The sequence below is a fragment of the Bos grunniens genome, chromosome 27 (assembly GCF_055505025.1).
Source record: "Bos grunniens cultivar Pamir isolate PY7600 chromosome 27, Bosgru_T2T1.0, whole genome shotgun sequence".
NCBI lineage: Eukaryota > Metazoa > Chordata > Mammalia > Artiodactyla > Bovidae > Bos > Bos grunniens.
In genome coordinates this window covers 2,494,213-2,518,010 of record NC_141191.1, presented here as the reverse complement: position 1 = coordinate 2,518,010, position 23,798 = coordinate 2,494,213, and the positions used below count along the sequence as shown (strand labels likewise).

General features: G+C 52.3%; 1 protein-coding gene and 1 pseudogene across 11 annotated transcripts in view; both read right to left on the bottom strand.

Moving 5' to 3' along the window:
* ARHGEF10 (Rho guanine nucleotide exchange factor 10) overlaps positions 1–10,315 on the bottom strand; it is a 62,044-nt gene extending 51,729 nt beyond the window's left edge. For all 11 annotated transcript variants that reach the window (XR_015156482.1, XR_015156483.1, XR_015156484.1 and 8 more), the window contains exon 1: positions 10,188–10,315. The gene's annotated coding sequence lies outside the window, so the exon portion shown is untranslated. The remainder of the gene's footprint in view (positions 1–10,187) is intronic.
* Positions 9,752–18,551, bottom strand: LOC147343402 (uncharacterized; annotated as a pseudogene).
* Between the last annotated feature and the right edge of the window lie 5,247 nt (positions 18,552–23,798).

Below are 23,798 nucleotides of genomic sequence, written 5' to 3'. Positions count from 1 at the left end.
CGGGCTAATTCAGAGAAGCCCGACGCACAGGCGCACCAGATCTCAGGGTTTTCCGAGTGTTACAGATTCCTTGGGTTTCTCTATTGCGTCGTTTACTCATCTTAAACCACACTGTACAAATCTCATTAATGCTATTTGTCCTACTTAAAATGCATAATACAGAGTCTAAGTGATTTCCACTGCTAACACGGGACAAGACAAAAGAACACGCCAGTGTCTGTCTTGCTCTGGAGCCTGATCCTACAGAACAACCACCGTTCACCTGCTGAGCTCCCAGGACACTGAGATGCACCACGCAGCCATCCTAGTCTTCCAACTGTGGATGAGAGGACGCCCGGGGCTTGTCCCCGGGGCACAGCTGGCACTGGGACCAGCCCCGGCACCCTGGCGTGTATGGAATTCAGAAGATCACGACACTCCAAAACCAGCATTGGCGGGAAAACCACCTTCCTGAGAAGGAGACTGTTCAGGAAGCTCACGCACACAGGACCTGCCTCTGGGTTTGGGGGCCTGGGTGCCCGTGTCCATGCTCTGCTCCGTGCAGGCATCACCCTGGGAAGCTCACTCCCCGACGCTGGGCAGACGAGAGCCGGGTCTCCTCCCACCTTCTCTGGCCTCCCCGCAGCCTCGGGCCGGCGCCTGCTGCCTCCTGGCTGCCCACTGGGTTTGCAGACAGTGCTTTCGGGGACAGCGTGGAGCCCGCTTGGCCCACGACTGACCCAGGGACAGCAGACAAGCCTGGCCTTCTCACAAGCCCCCCCACCCCCGGCGGACGAGCAGCAGGAGGTAACACCGGTCTGGGCTGCCGGGCCCTGGGAATTATCACTGTCCTTCTCCAGTTTAGGGCTGTGGTTTCCAACAAAAGCCAGCACGTGTGATGGAAGCGGCCGCCTGGAAAGCCAGGCAGGGCACGGGGTGGGCCCACAGAGCGGCCAGGACTCCGCCTCAGAGCCTGGGCAGCTACAGAAGTGCCACCGTCACTAGCTTTTTTTTTGTCACAGTTTCATGGAAATAGCCCGAGTCTTTGCTCCAGCGAGGTTTCCAGCAGCTGAGCCATCTCTGCAGATCTGCAGGGAGAGCGCCATGGATGCCCCAAGGGTCTGGGACCTGCTGCCTTTCCAGCGGGTATTTCCCCCGGGGGCTCGGGGTCCAGAGGGTGAGGAAGGGGGTGCAGTCGCCACCAACGTCATCCCTGCGGAGAAACAGCATGAGTACCTGGGATGCGGGAGCATATCTGGGGAGACCCTGTTCAGGGCTCCCCTCTGGCCCAGGGCCCCGGCATCGTCACTGTGAACCAAGATAAAGGGACGCCCATCAGCGGCCGTGGGGCTGGGGGCCGACGGCACTCACCCCCTGGTGTTGGTGCCGCCCAGTCACACGAGGTGGGGCACAGATTATAGGCCGAGCCTGTGCCCAACCCACCCAGCTCGGGCTCCCAGAGTCCAGCCACCACAGACTGTGCTGAAGACTGTTGGGGGACCCAGGGTGCCCCACAAGGACTGGACATATGCCATGAGTGGGAGCCAACACACCTCAAACCCGGGGACAGGGCCTGGGGATGCTTGGATGCGGAACCCTGATGGGCTCACGGCCGCCAGGCCCGTCTCTGTCTAAAACCACAAACTTCCGAGCGAGCTCACGGGAGAAAGGCTCTATCTACCTCCACACGGAGATCCAGGAGAGGAGTGAAAAGCTCACATATCTTGTTGGGAAGGCTCCATGAACTTAACTCTAAGTTAAGTCAAAAACACAACAAGCCTTTTCACTGAATGTTTTCGTAGATTTTTAAGTAAATGTGATGCTCACAGAAACAAGAATGAAGGAAGGAAGGAGAGTGGAGAGAGGAAGGGGAAAGAAGAAAAAGCAGCTCTCCCAATAAGCCAGGCCAGGAACGCAGCTGCCGGGGGATGTCTACTTGGTGACCATTGAACCTGACCACAGAGGGCACGGGGTGCCGAGCACCCTCAGGGCCCCACTGTGGTGTGTCCTGGGTCGCCTGTTTCTCTGCTCACATCAGACTGAGGCCACTTCCATGAGGCCTGAGTCCGCTCCCCACCAAAAAAAAGAAAAAAGAGTGAATAGAAGCAATTTATTCCATGCAGCAAAGACTGTGAGACAGCAGCTAACCGGCAAATGTTCACTGTCTTTTCCAAATGGTGCTTCGCCCTGGGGATCAACCCCTGAGAACTCCTGGGAGGAGCGCTCACGGGGAACCATAGCCCACACCCTGCTGGCCACACCCGAGCCTCCTGGCTCTGCTGCCTTGGCCTCAAATCCTTACAAACCAACTTCCTCGTGCACACTTCCAGGTGCGAATCCCCTCACCTTGCAGACTGAGCTCCCATCCTCCCTCCCTGCTGTGGTGTCTCTGTGTCCCTCCATGTCTCTCCCTCTGTGTGTCTGTCCTGTATGTCGGTATCTCTGGCCCTGTCTCTGTGTCTCTGGCCCTGTCTCTACGTCTCTGTGTCTCCCTGTGTCTCTCCATGTCTCTCCCTCTCTGTCTGTGCTTGTATCTCGGTGTCTCTGGCCCCATCTCTGTGTCTCCCTGTGTCTCTGTGTCTCCCTGTGTCTCTGTGTCTCCCTGTGTCTCTGTATCTCCCTGTGTCTCTGTGTCTCCCTGTGTCTCTGTATCTCCCTGTGTCTCTGTGTCTCCCTGTGTCTCTGTGTCTCCCTGTGTCTCTGTATCTCTCCATATCTCTCCCTCTCTGTGTCTGTCCTTGTACCTCTCGGTCTTTGGCCCCGTCTCTATGTCTCTGTGTCTCCCCCTCCCCCTTCCTGCCTGCTCTCTGATCTGCCAGCAGGAAGGGACACACCCCTTCCTTGGGAAGCCCATCCTGGGCGGGTCTGGTGACAGGATTCAATCCCAGGGAACCAGACGGGGAGGCAGGGACAGGAGAGGTGGACACTGTGGGGCTGGGGACACAGCTGGAGGAGCAGGGGACAGATGGCTGGGGGGACACAGGTGTGGCCAAAAGTCAGGAAATAGAGCCCCACTGCCGCCCCGGCCTCCACAGCAGCGCTGACCCCATCCCCATGTCTGCCCAGCCCCTCAGGGTGCAGGCTCCAGGACAGAGCTCTGCCACTCCTGTTGACCTGGAGGGGGGGCGGTGACAGCTCTACCCACGGTATGCCCCCTCCCCGGGGAGTCACCTGGACCTCCCCAGACGCGGTCCCTATAGGCCCCAGGCCGTGACACGCGGGACCACAGGAACCAACCTGTGGAGCTCTGGCTGCCGCCCACGCCATCATCCGCAGGCTTACAGGCGTGGAAACGCATTGACTACTCATCAGGGCCTCCGAACAAGGATCGGAGCCCAGAGCCATAGCTGACGCGTGGACTGCTTTCAGACACACCGAGGGCGGGGCGGCCCTGGGTGATGCTCCTCGCCCCTCCTGGTCCAGCTCTCCTCCCCTCAAACCCCTAAACCAGCAACCTGCACGAGACTGGACACGGAGTGCCCCCCAGACCCAGCGGGCCCTGCCCCACACTGGTGCCGAGCCAGAGTCGAGAGTCAGGAGGACCGCCACCCTGCCGCCTCCACCGAGGGCCAGGGGCCCAGACTTGCAGCCCAAATGCCCCCTCTATGGGCTCCTGAAGCCCTCCTGCCTCCAGACACAAACACGGGTGTCCATGGTCACGCAATCCAGCCCGAGAGCCTCCTCTCAGAACCATCTAGACACACAACCCCTTCCTTTCAGAACTCACCAAGGACAAAGTTAATTCTGCCTTTACTTGGCCACGTCTCTGAGAAATCTTTTCACAAAGCCAGTGTTACAGTCATCAAACAGGAGAAAGTCACCCCTGCGAAGGGGGCAGCGCCGACAGGGGGTGACACCCCGGGCCCTGTCACTGGCTGGAGCTGGCCGTCCATCTGTCCAGGCCTCCCTGTCACCTCCCCCGGCACACGGCCCAACCGAGGACAGGCCCCGAGCACACCTGCCAGGGGCAGTTCAGCACTTGTGCAAGGACCAAGAGCCCCGCGGCCCAGGAGGAGGGGAGCAGGGAGGAGGGGAGCAGGGAGGAGGGGAGGAGGCCAGAGACGCACCCCCACCCGCCCCTCCTCCTGGGACCCACACGCCCAGCAGTTTCTTGCATAAAGTAAATTCCAGCTCTCAAAAATCACCCTGACAGACACGGCATCCCGCCTTGGGACGGAAGGAATTTGGGGAAACCCTGGGCTGACATCCAAGCCCCTGCCTTCTTTGCACGGGCACCTGCTGCCCGCCTGGGGGACCCATCTGAGGGGTCACGCTGCAGCAGGAGTGCCCCCTTATTTACGGGAAATGCAAGTAACTCCTCCCGCAGAGCAGGAAGGGCGCCGCGTGCACGTGTGATTACATCAGGCAGATGCAGGCGAAGCCGCTGTCCCCCCAGACTGGAGCCTTCCATCACGTGTCGGCGCAGCGGCCCGCCCAGTGTAGGGCAGCCTGGCCCCACCTGGTCCCTCCCTACGGACACCCACCCACCCGACAACGGCTCGGACCACCCTGCAGACCGAGGGGGCACCGGGGGAAGCACCTTGCTGTGAAGCCCAGGATGCCCTCGACCGCCTGGCCTCCCCGGGGTCCCCACCCCAACCCACACACGGGGGAGATGGGCGCCAGGGTCCCCTGCCCTCCTGTTGGCCCAGACGGGCTACAGGGACACACACCCTGGAAACAATCTCTCCCCCTCGACTACCTGCGATTCACGTCCTAAACACTCCTGCCGTCTGGCAAACGCTGCACCTTTCATTCCTTCCTATTAAGTCACTGCGAGCAGCGCGTGTCTAAACGCTTTTCCAGAACAGAGGCCAGCGGCAGGCCCAGCAGGTTCCCTCCAGGCCCCAATCAGTTCTGGACCTGAAGCGGGACTCTGTCCTCCGCAGACCCCTGGGAGGTCTAAAATCGGCCTGGGTCTGATTTTAGTTCCAACAGAAAAGTGACCAAGGCCATGTCCCCCAGGACAAGAACTCTGACACCAGGCTTGGCCTCCGCACTGTCTGGCAGAAGGGCCCGCAGGCTGAGTCCCCAGCCATGCAAGCAACATCCGACTCAGCTTCTCTGACGGACGGAATCAGGGCTGCCCACTGGCCACTGCCCAGTCCAGGGCTTGAGAACAAAGCGTGCATTGATGTCTTATCAGTTTCACAGCGAGCAGGCTGCCGGGGCCAGGGGCCAAGGCCACGTCCCCCAGGGGGAGCTGACGGTCGCACCAGCCCAAGCTCCAGGCCCACACTTGGCCTCCCGGCATCTCCCAGCCAGGCTCAGACCTGCACACGCAGGGAGTGAAAAGACACGCCGAATTCCTTCCATCAGAGCTCAGCGCTCCTTGCCCAGAAGCGGACTCTGGCTCCTGACTTGGAATCACATCTAACTCTGGAAATCCTGGGCTGTTTCTACACTGGCCCACACAGGCGTCGCATCCCCACCGCTAGGCAAATCCCTGCACTTCCAAGCCCTTGCATGCCACTGCTGAAGCAAGGCAGAGCACCCGCCCAACCCCCTGCGCCAGAGACCCCGACATCCTCCTGGGTCCAAGGCCTCCTGGGCTTCCCCGGTGGCTCAGTGGGTGAACAACCCACCTGCAATGCAGGAGACACAGGTTCGATCTCTTGATCAGGAAGATCCTCCGGAGGAGAGCATGGCAACCACTCCAGTATTCTTGCCTGAAGAATCCCATGGACAGAGGAGCCTGGTGGGCTACAGTCCACGGGGTCGCAAACAGCTGGACACAACCTTGCAACTGAACAATAACACCCACCAAGGCCTTCCAGGCCTCTGCGGAGACCCTTTCAGCTCAACAGTCTCAAGCTCCTTCAAGTCAGTCACCACTCCATCTTCTCTTCAGAGAAAGAACGTGAATAACAGAATAAAACATTGAGTGTGCATGGCTGCTGCTGCTGCTGCTAAGTCGCTTCAGTAGTGTCCGACTCTGTGCGACCCCATAGACGGCAGCCCACCAGGCTCCTTTGTCCATGGGATTCTCCAGGCAAGAACATTGGAGTGGGTTGCCATTTCCTCCTCCGATGCATGACAGTGAAAAGTCAAAGTGAAGTCCCGGTCGTGTGAGACTCTTAGCGACCCCACGGACTGCAGCCTACCAGGCTCCTCCGTCCATGGGATTTTCCAGGCAAGAGTACTGGAGTGGGATGCCATTGCCTTCTCCAAGTGTGCATGGTACACTTCTATTAAAACTCTTCAGCCTATCCTGTATGGTCAGATCCTGTTCTCCACACCGATGAGAAATGACTCAAGTTCAAAGTTCACATCTGTTTGACTTTGAAGGCTGAATGTCCACAGTGCCTTCTTTTAAAAAAAAAAAAATGACGTCCACTTGCCAGGCTCTGGTTCCCTGCAAACTGCCAGCTTCCAGGCCAAGAATTAAGAGCAAAGCCTCAGTCCAGGAAGCAAAGCCCCCACCCTCAGGACCCGGACCTCCTCGCGCATGGAGAAGTCCTTGTCTTCGCGTAGTTATCATTGTGTGGACTGTTTGGGCACCCTTACCTATTCCTTTCGTTTCTTCATAAAATGCCCAGTTCGGGAACCCAGGCAACTACTGAGTCAGGTCTGGGAGCCTCACTTGGGCCACCAGGCCAGCGGCCCCCTGGGAAAGGCTGGCTCAGCCGTCCTCCTGGGAGCACTGAGGCCTCCCCCCGCCCCCACGGGCCTTGTCCCCGCTCCCTTTCACAAGGGCACAGGGAGGCTGCAGCAACCTCTGATGTCACATTTACTTTAAAAAGCAATTTCTAGTATCAGAAAGTGGCTCCTGGAAGAGAAACACTTTAAACCTAAAACAAAAAACTCCAAAAAATCTTTTTAAAAATCTTTTGAACATTGCTTAAGGGAACCATAAAACATCAACAACCCACAGAAAGCACTCTGTACTAGCAGGTACCCATTACTTTCCCGACATGAAGAAGAACAGGAAATGAAAGAACAACAGCAGTGCCCGTGACTGGTCATTTTTATAATCAAAGTTTTGAAAAGGCACACACAGAAACAAAGATGTAAAGAAGCAAAAGCCGACCTCAAGGCCTGCTTCTCTGAAGTCTGAGTTCGGAAGGAGTCCCAGTGAGGGGTGTGTGCTGGGTGGAGCTGGTGGTGGGTCAGGGGTCCCGTGCCAGCTCCCCTGGGCCTCACTCCCACAGCCATCATGGTCAGAGAGGGCCCAAGCCCCCACTGCTGGCCCCAGCCCACACCCCCAGACCCGGTGCCCCTCTGTACTGCTAAGCCCCAGAACTTCCCAAACTACACTTCCAGAAGGCTTAACTGGGGAGCAGTAATCCTGCTCCATAAATGTTTAATGCCTGTGATCCGCTTCTGTCTCGTTTCACTCCACTCCCTTTCTACCCGGGCAAACTATGAGTAATGTGTGAAATAAACACCAACATGCTATGAGTATCTCAAGATCTGGATTTTCATTGCAGCCTTTCTATCATGCCTCGTGCAATAAGAATACCGTATTATTCAATGTGGGTCTTTAATTTATAGTGACACAGCCATACTCACGGCATTTTCATTTTGCTCTCATGCAGAACATTCTTGGTTTAAAATGCATTTTCACAACTTGCCTTCCAGCAATTTCCTAAGTCAGTAAACTGAGGTTCTACAGGGGACGTGACTCTTCCAGGGTCGGGTGAGCAGTTCCAGAACTCAGCCCAGGGTCTGAATGCCACCAGAACACCTCAATCTCCAAGAATCTCCAAAGAGAAGTTTCTAACCTTCTAACCACACCAGAAAAACTTCAGAGAACATCAAAATTTCAAGAAAACAAATTCAATAAAACAAAGTCAAGCTTGAACGTAACAAATTTAAAAAAACTATTTTTAATAACTCTGGATTTTACCTCATCCCTGTCTATAGCTGCTTTGATAATACCTGGCCTGAGAGAGAGAGAGAGAGACTAATTATTTCAGGAAACCATGGGAGTCTACACCTGACTATGAACAGTCATGCAGCCACCTAACTGCAGATGATGTTGTTGTTGTAACAATAACAACAGTCACTAAGTCATGCCCAACTCTTTGCAACCCCATGGATTGTAGCATGCCAGGCTTCCCTGTCCTTCACCATCTCCTGGAGTTGGCTCAAATTCATGTCCATTGAGTTGGTGATGCCATCCAACCATCTCATCTTCTGTCATCCCCTTCTCCTCCTGCCTTCAATCTTTCCCAGCATCAGGGTCTTTTCCAATGAGTCAGTTCTTCACATCAAGTGGCCAAAGGATTGGACCTTCAGCTTCAGCATCAGCCCTTCCAATGAATATTTAGGACTGATTTCCTTTAGGATTGACTGGTTTGTTCTCCTTGCTGTCCAAGGGACTCTCAAGAGTCTTCTCCAATACCACAGTTCAAAAGCATCAATTCTTCAACGCTCAGCCTTCTTTATGGTCTGACTGTTACATCCATACACAACTGCTGGAAAACTACAGTTTTGACTATACAGAGCTTTGTCGGCAAAGTAATGTCTCTACTTTTTAATATGCTGTCTAGGTTGGTCATAGCTTTTCTACCAAGGAGCAAGTGTCTTAATTTCATGGCTGCAGCTGCCATCTGCAGTGATTTTGGAGCCCCCCAAAAATAAAGTCTGTCACTGTTTCCATTGTTTCCCCATCTATTTGCCATGAAGTAATGGGACCAGATGCCATGATCTTACTTTTCTGATTGTTGAGTTTTAAGTCAGCTTTTTCACTCTCCTCTTTCAACTCTCATCAAGAGGCTCTTTAGTTCCTCTTGCTTTCTGCCATAAGGATGGTGCTATCTGCATATCTGAGATTGATATTTCAATAACTGAAATATTGACTGCAGATGGAGTCACTTAACCAAACCATACCCCAGGGCCAGTCAAGTAAATACGGTGAGAGCTTATGGGATACATTATAACAATATATTAATATTACACAGAGTATATCTCATCTTTCCTTTATTATAAAAGTTATTTCCTTGAAAACATGTTCAAAATATGTATTTTAAGCGATGAACAGTAAAAATGTTATTCCTTGCAATGTTCTACCTGGAGGGATATTAAGTAACTCTTGCATAAGATCCAGGACATTGGCAGCTACTTTATTTTGACTTTGTGGCTCAACCAAAGAAAAGCTAAAAATCCACTGCACTTTGAGTTCATGAGAATTTTCACCTCCAGTAATTGAAATGTAAATATTACATTGCACCAAGTATGTCTGCTGCTTTCTCAGAATGCTCACATCCTGTTAAGGGCTGAAACATTTACTCAGATTTCTACCTTCAAACTGAGGGTCTTCCAGAGGGGAAGTGTTGCCAGGTAGGGATAAGAAGTCACCTGTCCCGGCTGGCAGCGCACCTGTTTATCTCCCAGCCATGGAAGACGGGAGGGAGGGTTTCTAAAGTAGCAATTACCTTGACCCTAAAGTGGGCCAAGGAGAAGGAAATGGCAACCCACTCCAGTATTCTTGCCTGGAGAATCCCAGGGACAGAGAAGCCTGGTGGGCTGCTGTCCATAGGGTTGCACAGAGTCGGACACAACTGAAGCAACTTAGCATGCATGCATGCATTGGAGAAGGAAATGGCAACCCATTCCAGTATTCTTGCCTGGAGAATCCCAGGGACAGAGGAGCCTGGTGGGCTGCCGTCTATAGGGTCGCACAGAGTCAGACACGACTGAAGCGACTCAGCAGCAGCAGCACCAAAGTGGGCCAAGGGCTTTTGCCTTTATAGGAAAATACAAACGACTATTTCCGACCTAAACACCCCAACTGGCCACTCCTCAGGGTACTTCACTGGGCCCTGGTTCATCCAGACCCCAGGCCGGGCCCGGATGCCTCCTGCACCTCCTGACGGCCGGTGGGTCTCGATCCGTTGCCGTTATCCCAGGACTCGCGATAAGTGGGGCGCTTCCAGGGCCTCAGCTCCGCCACCTGCACTGTCCACGCCCGGGGCTGCGTGTGCCCCGAGCGGCCCTCGCACCGTCCCCCAAAATCTGGGGTGGGCGGGCAGCCCGGACTGCAAGGTGCGGTGGGATCGGCCAGTTCGACGGACCTGGGCAGAAGGGAAGCTTCCCAAGGAAAAAAGGAAACTCCGAAGCTCCGCGATAGGTCGGCTCGCGGGCTGCGCCCTTCAAGGACCCCAACCACACCCCTGCCCGCTCTCATCCTGCAGGACCCCAGCGGCCCCCCGCCCCGCCCGCACTCAAGCCACGGGACCCCGTCCTCCCTGACCCGCACTCACCCTGCAGCCGGGACGGGACCCCCGCCCGCCGTCCCTCCGCCGACCCCTCTCCTAGCCCCGAGTCAGCCGCCCCTGGATGCGCCCCGGCCCCGCCCACAGGGAGGTAGGCCCGCCCGCGCGCCGTGATTGGCCTAATTTCGAAGCTCCGGGACTCCATTGGCTGCCGCGCCTGCCCGTTCCTCGGCCGTGCCCCGCCCCCGCGCCCGCGCATTCCTGCGGAGCCACGTGGCCGCGCGCCCCCTCCTTCTGCCCAACGCCCGGCTCGGCTGCGCACGCGTGGGATCGCGGCGCCGGGCGGGCAGGCTTCCCGGACCCCCCGGAACCCCCGGACCCCCGTCTCTCCCCGCAGAGCCCTCGGGCTGGGCACACGTTGGGAGGGTCCCCGGCCTATCTCTCCCCCAGCTCCCCAACCCCCTCCCCGTCCCCAAAGCGTCCACCCCTTCCCTTTGCTGGCTGGCCCTGCCTGCAGGGGCGTTCCTGGCTCCTCTAGAGGTCAGCTGCCTCAGACCCGCCAAGCCTTGGGGGTTTGGAAAAGCAAAGATTTCTCACATTTCCGAGGCAGTTTTTAAAGCTTGCCTTTTACTGAAAAGTTCTCATATTCACCTTCACTTTGCCAGTGAACATGGGTTAGAATTCACTATCCTGTAAGAGCCAAAAAGTAATGACTTAAAAGGCAGAGGTTAACCCTGCGGTGTCACCCTTTGAATGGACAATGCTAACCGGGACTAAGGGAAACTGTTAGCCACTCAGTAGTGTCAAACTCTTTGCGACCCCGTGGGCTGTAGCCCCCCAGGTTCCACTGTCCGTGGGATTTCCCAAGCAACAATACTGGAGTGGATAGCCATTCCCTTCTCCAGGGGGATCTTCCCGACCCATGGACCGAACCCCCGTCTCTTGCTTTGCAGGCAGAATCTTCGGGGTCTGAGCCTAAAAAGCATCCTTCTACTATGATCTCATTTGAGGTGAAAATCCGCATATATGCTTGGTTCCTCACAAAAGCACCTTGAGATGAAGAAGAATTCCCTAATGTGTTGTTGAAATTATTTGCAAGGAGCATTTCTTCGTTTTATAATTTTAAAAAGGAAGCATATTATTATAGCATATGCTGTAATTTCTGCTATAGGACAAAATGCCAGAGAAGAATACAAACCAAAATGACAGCTTTAGAATGTTGCCTGTTACCTGGTCAACACGGTAAATAGTGAGTCACACCCTAGGCTCCTGTCCAAATCTCTCAATCATAGAAGTAATTTAATTCAGAATTTTAGAACTTCCAGGCATCATAAAGATCTAGGGTGCCATCCACTAAGGTTTGTAGAAGGGAGACGATAATATAGTTAAATGTCACAAAGCTAATTTAAACATCAAATGACTCTAAAGCCACCATGCTCTGTAAAAGTTCTTTCCCTGCAAATTGTAGCTCATGTAACTCACAGCTACCATATAAAGAATACAATGACTGGGGGAAAATAATAGTAGATAAGATATTATTTTGGGGTCTCCCAGGTGGCACTAGTGGTAAAGAATCCACCTGCCAAAGCAGGAGATATAAGAGATGTGGTTTCAATCCCTGGGTCTCAAAGATCCCTAGAGGAAGGCATGGCCACCCACTTCAGTATTCTTGCCTGGAGAATCCTATGGACAGAGGAGCCTGGTGGGGTTCATCCACAGAGTCTCAAAGAGTCGGACATGACTGAAACAACTTAGCACAGACACACACACACACACACACACACACAAGGTAATATTTTAGCAATCTGTGTTATTAGAGATTGCTAATTTTATGGGAAAAGATTGAGCTGTTTTAGAGAACCCTGGAAAGATACTAGAGCCTGAGTCAATTGAAAAATATACTTCCTCTCAGTGACTTTAATGCTGGAAAAATTATTTTGGGTCTCTTTTCCTAGGACTCTTTGAATAGCTTATTCAAAGATCTCTTACCCAATTTTCATAGTAACCATGGTAGACAGAGATAGAAAGCCCAAGTGAATTAGCTCTAGTTCACCACCGAACAAGAAGATCCTGATACATGTTTTCTGATCTAGTGGAGCAGAAATAAGAAGGAAATCATACTGTGCATGGATGAAACAAGGGATGTGGGATCCTATTTCGGTCTGTAACACTAATAAAATCCTGTATGAATTACAAAAGTCTCTGAACTTCCGTCTCATCCTCTAGAAAATGTGATTAATAGTGTCTACATCATAGATAAGAAACTTGAAAGGGAGAACTACACAGAGAACACTGTGATGTCCGGAAAGAGTAGATGCTCACTAAATCATAATTTTCAGGAATAGGAAAACATATTGAACCAGTGTTTCTAATAGATGGCTCACAAGTTCATTTTTAAAAACTTAAGTTCAAGAGGCTGACACTGTCATCATTTTTCACTCAGAAATCGTGTTATTTTGGACCAGTGGGTAAAACGCAGTAGCAGCACCGTGACTAGAAGCAGGAATGAAGCGCCCCATTTCCACAACGGCCCTGTTAACCCCTGAGCTCCGAAGAGCATGCTCACTGCGAAGAGCATGCCGAAGCAGGTGGGGTGGGGTGCTGGGGCAGAAAGAACACCGACTGAGGCCTCCAGTCCTGTCTAGTGTATACTGGTGTTCTTCAGATACATCACCATTTTCTGTAAGCCCTTTTGTGGAAGAGGATGAAAGATGAGAGTTTCCACTGCAATTCTGCCTTTGACCAGTGGGCTACCATATGCATATTTGGAGAGAGAAGCCGCGAGAGACTGATTATGAGGAACTGGCTCACACAGGTATGAAGGCTGAGAAGCACCATGATGCACTATCTGACTCTAGAGAGCCAAGGAATTGCGGGAGTCGATGATGTGAATCCCAGTCTGAGGACAGGAGCAGATGACGTGAGATGACCCAGCTCACCATCTTGTTACAGTCAAGCCCTCAATTGATTGGGCCATGAATGGGGGCGGTTTATTAAGTCCCCCGACTCAAAGGACAATCTCCTCTGGAGGCACCTGGAAGTAATGTTCAATCTGGGTAACCCATGGCCGTCAGTTGCCCCATAGAATGAACCGTCACAAATGCACATTGCTGATGTGAGTGTAGAATGGTTCAGCCACTCAGAACATTTGTTCTGCAGTTTCTTGTAGGACAGGCTCAGCAACCCTACTCTTAGATCTGTCCTCAAGGTACAGGAAAAGAGAACTCCATAAAAAGACCATTACAAGAGTTTTTTATTTATAACATTTCAAACTGTTCAAAACAGTGCATAGTTCAAAACTGGGAACAATTCAAATTTCATCAAGGGGTGAGTGTATCGACCGAGTGTGGTACAGTCACACAGTAGAAGACGGTGTGTAACAAAAAATAACAGTCGCAGGGAATCAACTGCACCCAGTAGCTGAGATGAGCCTCAGAGCCCTCGCACTGCAGGCAAAAACAGACCTGACGCAAACCCTCTGCCCCAGACTGCGTGTCCCTTTCTGCATAAATGAAAGAAAGTCTGGGGGTGCACTCCCTCAGCCCAAGCCCCAGGGCCTGGACCAGAGAGGCATGGTGCCCAGAGCCTCCTCCCTGGCTGAGCCACACTCCCCTTCTGGGCTTGCCTGAAGCATCTCTGCTTCCCACCCTGCCCCCACCCATATCCCCTGCGATAGCTGGCAGGCCAAGGGGACACGGGGTGGCGGGAAGCAAAGAGCAGGAAGCAGAGAAGAGGCAGAGGCACCCAGGGAGATAAGTGAGGCGGGGTCACGCGGCTGCTGTTTCTAGCGGTCACTGGAATCTGGAGGGGGAGAAGGAAGCATTGTTCCAGGCAGGAGACAGGACTCTTTTGTTCCCAGAGCACTTGTAACAAGGACTAAGCTGTTTTCTGGCTTTGCTGTGTCTCCAGCGGGGGAGGTGAAGGGCAGGCTCGGAGCAGGGAAGGCCATCCCTCTGCGTCCCCCCGCAGAGTTGGGGGTTGGTGGACAGGGGCCTCCATCTCAGTGCTTCAGGCTCACACGCAGGCTCCTGGGGGCCAGCAGGTGACACCCGAGGTGTGAGGGCCCCCGGGGGGCTGTGCTCTTCCCTCCCTCCCCCCTTCCCCACCTCTCCTCTGGCAGAACAGTTCAAAATTCAGGGATCTGGAACTGGGAAGGAATGTCAAAGAAGGACAGAGAAAGAGGATGGGTGTTCTAGAACGTTTTTTCTTGCTCTCAGAGCCCTGGTCCTCCCCAGAGCAAGCTCTGATTCTCAGCAGGGTGGGCGCAGGGGTCACAGGTCCGAGAAGGTACACAGTCAGGAAGGTGCCATGGCTCGAGGAGCCCCAAGACATGGCCGGCACCCCACTCCTTTTTCTGTCCCCACGGCCTGAGGGCCTCTGTGGGTGAGAAGCAGGGCATTGCAGCCCCCATCCCACCCTGAGAGGCCAGTGCCCCTCAGAACTGGGCAGCACCTGCACCTAGTTATCCAGGACCTGCCAGATGGTGGAGGGGACTGGGTCTGGGCCCTGGGAATTCCGAGCCAGGTGGTCTGACAGCGCAGGAGAGAGGAGCCTGCAGGGGACAGAGGGGTGCAGACCCCCGCCCGCGCGCCCACCTGCAGCTCCCCGCCTGGTCCTGGAGCCTGCCCCCACGCCCACGCTCCCCCCAGGATGTTTCCTTTGCTCAAGGGTATCCCCACCCCCTAGAGGAGGTCCCAGCCCTGAAGGATTCCCTGGGCTGCCCCCACTACTGCCTCCCCCTCTCAGCAGGATGCTGACTCCCTCCGCACCGACAGCCTGGAGGCGGGTGACTTGCGGGGTCCACTCCCACCCACGCCAGAAGGACATGAGTGCCTCTCTGGGGACCAGGAGTCCCTGCTCCTGCCTGAGGCCACCTCGGCTACTTTGCAGGCTCTGCTGCCACAGCCTGCCAGTCCCCCTCCCCAACTTCCAGACCCTCTCATGGCGCGTGCAGGCCGGCCCCTCTCTGCGCCTGGGACCCTTTCTGCGAATTCTGCCAGGGGTCTGTTTCTGTGGAACGCCACTGAGATTGCTCACGCTTCCACTTCCCAGCCCCTTGCCCGCCGCCCCCTCCTACATGGCTGTGGTCACGGAGCTGTGACCCAGGGGACAGAAGTGTGTCTGCTCCGGGGCCAGCCCAGAACCCCTCAATCCCATGGGGTTCCTGGGTGGGTGCTGGGAGTGCATTTGTTCTAATGTGGTGGCTTCGGGATGGGGGCTCCAAAGTCACGGAGCCAAGATTAGAAGCTTGGAACTTCCAGCCCCACCCAGCTCTCCTGGGAGGAGAGAGGCTGGAGACTGAATTCATGATGCATCGAGACTGTGCCTACATGATGAAGCCTCCATCAAAACCCACAAACTACAGTGTTCAGAGAACTTCCAGGAGTGTGGGCACAGCCCCAGCTCTAGGGGCGGAAGCTCCTGTCCCCCAGACACTCCCAGACCTTGCCCTCTGTGCCTCATCATCTGACTGTCTGTCTGTATCTTTCAACCTCATCCTTTCCTGTGTTAGGTAACACACCAGTAAACATAAGTAGTGTTCCCTGAGTTCCGTGAGCAAATTACTTAACCCAGGGAAGGGAGCCCAGGTGAGTCAGAAGTGGGAGAGGCCTGGGCTGGTGTGTAAGCTGGACATCTGTGGGACCCAGCCCTTAACTGCAGTGTCCCTCTCTTCATCCTGCTTGTAATCTTCCAAAAATGACCCTGGTCTTTATATAAAAGGAGATGTTTGCTCATGAGAATGATACAGTGGAGAATTCTGACAACACCAAGTGCTGACAAGGCTGGGACCAGGGGGTGACTGGAATTCTCGTGTTGATTATGGGGATGTAGATAGAACATTTTATCAGGAAGACCATCTGCAGTCTCATAAAGTAAGCGTGTAAATACCATCCGACCCAGCAATTCCACCAGGTATTTATCCCAACTACAGAAACCTGCATTGCAAGACTTGTACAAGGAGTGTTCTTGGCAGCTTTATTCAAAACACTGCCTTTGCAGAGACAACCCATCAGTAGGTGACCAGATAAACAAATACTGTTACATCTATGCAATGGAATGCTGAAAGTAAAAGTGAAAGTCACTCAGTCATCTCTGACTCTTTGAGACCCCATAGACTATACAGTCCATGGAATTCTCTAGGCCAGAATACTGGAGTGGGTAGCCTTTCCCTTCTCCACGGGAATCTTCCCAACCCAGAGACCAAACCCAGGTCTCCTGCATTGCAGGTGGATTCTTTACCAGTTGAGCCACAAGGGAAGCCCAAGAATACTGGAGTGGGTAGCCTATCCCTTCTCCAGCGGATTGTCCCAACCCAGGAATGAAAGTGGGGTCTCCTGCATTGCAGGCGGATTCTTTACCAACTGAGCTATCAGGGAAGCCCTCAGTGGAATGCTACTCGGTATTGAAAAAAAAGAACAATGTTGAAAAATCTGAAAGAAATGAGACACCTAGACTGTGTATTCCCAAGTACGTGAAGTTCTTCAGTAGGCAAAAATAATCTTCAGTGAAGCCTCAGATAAGACCCAGGGCCTGGGAGGAGCCCTGGGGTCATCCAGCTGATGGAGGTGCCGGCTGGGCTGCCGGTATCACAAGCGTATGTGTTTTTCTAAACTCATCTCACTGTACTTTTTAAATGGGCCCGTTCATTTGATAGTATGTAAATTGTCCCTCAAGGGAGTTCTTTTTTTTTTTTTTTAAGTAAGTAGGATATCAAGGTCAGGAAGAGGCAGAATTTGAAGTAAGTTTTAATGTGATCAAGAAACACTGTGAGTGTTCAAGTCCATCAAACCTGCAGGTTCTTTCAGAGTCCCAAGGCTCTCCTTCCATCCTCTATAATTAAACTTACTTTAGGGTGGCAGCAATGTTTAATATAAAATTTAAGTAATTTATGTTCAGTTCTAGTATCTTCAATTATTTTCACTTTGGCTTACTTGTGGGTGTAGAAACAGCATATTTCATATTATAGTTCCAAATGCATGGGATGGTAGCTTTGTTAGGTTTTGTGAACTTGCCTGGGTATAAAGCAACAATCAGAGCAATACTGTCACAGATATTTACTTCAACTAAGGCTCAGGATGTAAAGTTCTGTGTCACAAGGTACCTTCAGGTTAGAGACAGTCCATCAGATCCTCCCGCAGAAGGTGCCATTCCTACTGGTGAGCCCTCATTACCAACAATTCAGTTTTTCTTGTACATCCAAAATCACATCTTTTAGTTAGCTTTTATCACTTTTTACTTTTTTCAATTAGTTGTTCCCAAATTTAATATGACTGAATTATTCAACAAACGGACAACAAAGAAGCTGTTCTCAAAAATAAAAAGTCCTGTCCTTTCTAGCTCCTGGCCTCTAATGGGTCAGATCCGGCCAAGATTTGAAAGCATTTGTGGAAAAGCTATGACTCAGTGTGTGCTCACTCTATTTCCTTCCCACATGAAACTTAGACAAGACCACTGTGTTGCAGATGAATAAAGGGAACACACTAATTTGAAGGGAGAAATGTTACCATTTTCTAAAGTCTCTGAAGCATTTCTTTCCTTTACTTGTACTACTACTTATTACTTGTATCACTATTTATTGCTTGCAGCACTGTTACCTGCACCCAGGGGTGCTAAGGGATTCTGTTTTGCCAGGCACTGCTGCCAAGCAGGGTAGAGTCCTATTTCATCTCCACTGACTTTGGGCCCCAGTCCACTTCCCCCATTAGCTGCCTTCTCCCTCCATGAAACCTCAGTTTCTAGAACACGATTCAACCCTTCCCCCTGACCCCGCACTAATGGAGTCTCTCCTCTATACAAGGTTCATTACTGTCCTTCTTGCAGTCCACAAAGTGGAAGCACAGGGCTTGGTGAGTGCAGCTCTTGGATGTTAGCTGCCACAAGTCCCGCGTGCACTCAGCAACCTGCACATCCATACAGGCCAGACCTGTGCCCTCGGTGCTCGCATCTGGTGGTTTCTTCTTCCTCTGAACTCCTACGAGTCAGGTTGTTTACTTATGTGATACTGTAAAAAAACATTTTAAACTTTGCTTGTATGATTTTTAAGGCCACTTTCATTCCTGAGATTCTAATCCTTGAAAGTGCTGGCTGTCATTTTAAGATAAGAGATTAAGTCGAGGTACTTGCTTTCTTATATTAAGTTATTCAGTACCCCCTCGGAGGCATTGCTCCGGGTTGCCAGAAAAGAAGGCGGGCAGGAGACACAGTCTGTTCCCACACAGGGCCTGTTAGTAGTAAGGCCAGGTCTCAACCTCACAATCCAAAGTCCCCTGGTGGCTCTAGTCCCTTGAGCCATTTCTAACACCTCCTTGTAAGTTAAGGATCACAGCCCCATCACTCACTGGATGCTCAAGCTGAAACCCACTGCACCTGCCCCTACCAATCAAAGCTGTTATAAGACTTCATGTCCTCCATGCGGCCTGGAGTCTCAACAATAAGCTGTTTGCCCCAGGTTTTCCAGGCCCTTGGGGTCTCAGCTGCCTAGCTTGGACGTTGAACCTGGATAGGACCACCGACCCCTCAGCTGAGTCTGCACAAGACTGGAGACCCTGTGATGTTCGGAGGCCTGGAGCCTAGTTGCGCTTGCGCACAAGGTCCACCAGGCACATTTTTACAGTCAGGATTCCAGCCCTCCCCTGCTCTGCATACGACCCCAGGTTCCCTACATCCACGTCCCCCACGCCCTGTGTCCCCACGTCCACACCTCCCACCCCCTGCGCCCCACGTCCACGCCCCCCACCCTGTGTCCCCACGTCCACGCCCCCACGCCCTGCGTCCTCACGTCCACGCCCCCCACGCCCTGCGTCCCCAGGTCAGCCGTCCGCCACCTCTCTCTCTGGGCTCTTGGGCTTCGCTCAGGCGTTTTGAAACTTTGGCGTTCCCTCTCATCGTCTCGCTATGAGTAACCACTCTCCGTGCTTCACCTCAGTTTGTTTTGTGTCGAACAAAAACAGTATCACATAAGTAAACAACCTGACTCGTAGGAGTTCAGAGGAAGAAGAAACCACCACATGGGAGCACCGAGGGCACAGGTCTGGCCTGTATGGATGTGCAGGTTGCTGACTGCACGCGGGACTTGTGGCAGCTAACATCTAAGAGCTCCACTCACCAAGCCCTGATGAATTTGGTGATGAATTTGGAAGCGGGCCAGGAAGGAGGGGGTACCAGGGACCTCAGCCCATCGACTTGGAGCCTCACAGGGACCGAGAGGCCCAGCGTGAGCCTCGGACCCCTCTGCTCCAGGGCTGCCCCTCGGGTCCCCACCAGGCACCCTGACCCCCGGTGCTCGGTTTCGTTTTGTGGCAGAAAAGTGGTTTTGGGGCTCAGGAAGGAAGACATCTTCTGGTGTGTAGTCTAGTTAAAGAGACACGCCTGTGCCAGGTCGGCTGCAGGTCCTGACTGGGGCGAGGCTGGAGGGTTTGGAGACAATTAGGGAGAGTCCGGCAGCTGAGGGGCTTCCCACGTGGCTCAGTGGTAAAGAACCCGTCTGCCAGTGCAGGAGAGACAAGAGACGCAGGTTCCATCCCTGGGTCGGGAAAGTCCCTTGGAGGAGTAAATGGAACCCTCTCCAGTATTCTTGCCTGAGAAATACCATGGACAGAGGAGCTGGGCGGGTACCATCCATGGGGCCGTAAATAGCCGGCCACAACTGAGTGCGCACAGGGCGGCAGAGGCGCCGGTGCCCTAGGCCCGGGCGCTGGTGTTCCGTCTGTGTTCACATCTGTCTGTGTCTTAACTGTTGAGAATTGGCTGTTCTGTGCAAGAAGCAGTTATCCAAAATGGTAATAAACTGAATATACCACTCAACTGTAATTATACAAACTAAGGAAATACACTTTAATCTGCATGAGGTTGTCTAGAGTACAGAAGTGTGTGGATGAAAGGGCTGATGTGGAGAGCTTCTTTTATGAATCTTTGTGGATAATTGTTAAAATTGGACAGTTGAAATAATAGACAGATCCTGTGTGCTCTTTACCCAATTTCCCTCATAATAACACCCAGAAAAACTGTAGTTAAACATAGCAACTAGAATGCTGACCCTGATATAGTCACATGCTAAGTCGCTTCAGTCGTGTTTGACTCTTTGAGAGCCCATGGATCGCAGCCCGCCAGGCTCTTCTGTCCATGGGATTCTCCAGGCAAGAATATTGGAGTAGTTGCCGTGCCTTCCTCCAGGGGATCTTCTTGACACAGGGATCAAACCTGTGTTTCTTATGTCTCCTGTGTTGGCAGCAGGTTCTTTACCACAAGCGCCACTATCCAGTCACATACAGAACGTTTAAGTGCCCACAGAGACCTTTTTCTTGCCTGCCTTTTATCAGATACACCTGCTTTCCTCCTGTCTTTGCTACCTTATTCATCCTTATCTCCATTTCTGTAATTTCCCCTTTTCAAAGATGTTGTTTAAATGCGGTCATACAGTATGTAACCTTTGGCTTTTTTCACTCAGAGTAATTCTTTGGAGATTCACACAGATTAAGTGCTTCAGTGGTCTTTTCTTTTTCATTGCCAAGTACTGTATCACTGTATGGCTGTATACAGTTTATTTACCTAATGAATGACATCTGGGTCGTTTCCTGTTTTGTGTTATAATAAGTAAAGCTTCTGTAAGAAAAACAAGAATTGGCTATTGAGAACTAAGCTTCTTGATGACCACAGCGAGGACCTTACATTTCGTTGCTGTGACCCCTAGAAGCAAAGCCGCTTCAGAATGGGAGGTGCTTATCCCAAGGTTCCCTCTTGTGATTCCCTTTAGGCTGTGTTCACCAAAGTTGGGTGACCTTGACTTATGAATCCATGCACAAGGAAGAAATAGTTTTCTTCCTACTTCTTCTCCTCTATCTCCCCGTGCCCAGCCCGCTCCCCCCCCCGGCCATACACACACACTCACACTCATTCTCTCTGTCTGTATGGCCACAACATCCTTTAGACTCTACAGGAAAACAGCCTGGAAATGGATTCTTAAGTTACAGTATAACTTTTCAACCAGATTTGTTTTGTAAATGAGAAGGTGAAATGCTTTTTTATAGTCTCTTACGTTATATCAGACTAAACCTGTGCCAAGAAGATGTGAAGTCCTGCAAGGATGGAAAGAAACCTGTTTTGCTTGGTCCTAATGAAAAGGTGGACAACTTGCTGTCAATCAAACCCACTTGGGTACCCGACTGGGCCAGAAAGCTACCCAAACTCAGGTGGGGCAACATCTGTTAAAGCAGGTTTCCCTTGGGAGTGTGAATGCGAGGTGGGTGGGATGGATCTGGGTCCACTCTTCTACAACTTCGAACTTATTTGGAAGAGCAGTATGCCAACTTACAGAGATGACCCCAAGGTGGGGTCCAACCTGATTTGGACAAGTGTTCAAAAGTGTATTAAATACCCTTCTCACTTCAGAAGAACATAGAATAGTGCAGGGTAAAGCTCAGAAGGAGGCATTTGGGCTTCATACAGAAACCCTTGGTGACCCAGCTCGGGCTGCAGAAAGCATAATTGTGTGAAAAGCAGATCCCAGTTGGGTTGTGAATGCTGGGGAAAGTCTAGAACGTGAACATTATAGAGATTGCATTCTTGCAGGTGTGTGAAGAGGGGGGCAAAACAAAGAAGCCTTGATGAAGTACAGAAGATAAAACAGAAACTGAATGAGAAGTCTTCAGAATTTCTAGACGGGGTCTGTAAAGCCTACTGGCAGTACAGATACAGATCATAAGGACCTAGAGAATTTAAAATGGGCCTTATGTTTCTCATTCGTCAGAGCAACTGGCACACAGAAGCTACAAGAGATGGGAGGGGCTTTAGAGATGCTGACATCTCAACTTGTTGAGATGGCCTTAAGTTTGTAATTGCAGGGACCAGTTTCAAGAGAAAAGGAAACAATGGAAAACGAAATGGGCCATTGTGCTGGCGGCTGCCTGAACTCAGGGAAGAGTGGATCAAATTGAGGCCCCAATGAGGGACTCGGCAAAAGGTAGGAGGCCTCAAACTGTCACTCGAATGGGGCACCCGATAGTGGGACCACAGTAACGTGCCTTCTGCAGGCAGAGGGGACCCTGGGGTAGTGTCCATGCTTAGACTCTTAAAGAAGGTAAGTGAAAGTGGCTCAGTCGTGTCTGACTCTTTGCAACCCCATGGACTGTACAGTCCCTGGAATTCTCCAGGCCAGGGTATTGAAGGGTAGCCTTTCCCTTCTCCAGGGGATCTTCCCAACCCAGGGATCAAACCCAGGTCTCCCACATTGCAGGTAGATTCTTAACCAGCTGAACCACAAGGGAAGCCCTGAAGAAGGTAAGCAGGTGGCATACCCAGTGCCAGGTAACTGGCATGACCATGACAGTGACCAAGGGTGATGCTGCTGAGTCACCACTGCCTCCCACATGCAGCCCTGGGTGACTTGACAGAGGGAAACCGCTATGTGGGAGTCTGGGAACTTGGTTCTAACTACCCAGCTTTCTAAACTTTCTTTTGAGACTGTTAGTAGCAAGGGGTGTCAGAGGACCCTAGAGAAAAGCTCTTCTCCAGCAGGGGAAGAGCTCCTATTGGCTTTCTGGCCCTGCTGATGGCCTTGCGTCCCCTCTGGGATGAGATTGACTGAACTAAGTGCCAGGGTAGCCTCCGCACCTGGACACCAGGTGGACGTTAAACCACCACTAGAGCAGGTCTGTGAGTTGCAGGCTCTACCGCGGCAGTTCTGGGAGAGAAACCCCAGAGGGCGAGTCTGGGGGATAGGCAAATGGGGTGCTGGGAAGAGGGCAGATGGCCACAGCTGCACAGATCAGGCTCTGTAGGGGGCAGGCATCCCAGACGTCATGCAATATCCATGAAGAGGAGGAAGCAAAGCCTGGGATGGATTCCTAACGACCTTCCTCCAGTATGACCCAGTATGGTCCTGCTGGTCACTTTGTGATTGGCTGGTCCCCATTTGAGTGTGTGTACTGGATTGAAGAGCACTTAATAGGTTATAGGAATGCATTGCTCTCCCTAACCCATACTCTGCTCGTGACTTTGTCCTGGGTCTCTTGTTGAGTGACCATTTTTGGACTTGAAGGAGGCTTTTCCTGCACTCTTTTGAGTTTTGAATCCCAAGTCTGCTTTTGAGTGGAAATATGGAGGTAAAGGAGTTAGATCACAGTACTGCTAGACAGCACTTCCTCAGGGCCTTATGAGTTCTTCACTGGAGGAGTCCTGGCCAGATTCCGGGGACCTTGAACCTTTAAACCCTGCTCCAGGATGCAGATGATGCCTGGGCACTAGTGAGACAGAGGACATCTGAGGGCCTTATGAGTTCTTCACTGGAGTAGTCCTGGCCAGACGCCGGGGACCTTGAACCCTTAAACCCTGCTCCAGGATGCAGATGATGCTTGGGCACCAGTGAGGCAGAGGACATCTGAGACCAGGTTCGGGTTTGACTTCAGACTTCTTGGCTGAATGAGGCTGTAAAGGGTCCAGGAAGAAGGCAGATTCTCAGCACTCTTAAATATTTGAGGTTTTGAACTCAAAAACAGAGAGCTGGCTGCTGATGGGGGCAGGGAAGCTCTAACCAGGATCGCAGTTGCCACCAGAAGACACTGTGGGGATCCTGGGAGTGACTGGGCTCTGCCACACCTGGACCCCCAACTCTGGACTCACAGCAAAACCCTTCTGGAGATGCTTTTAAAGGAGGAGACAGGA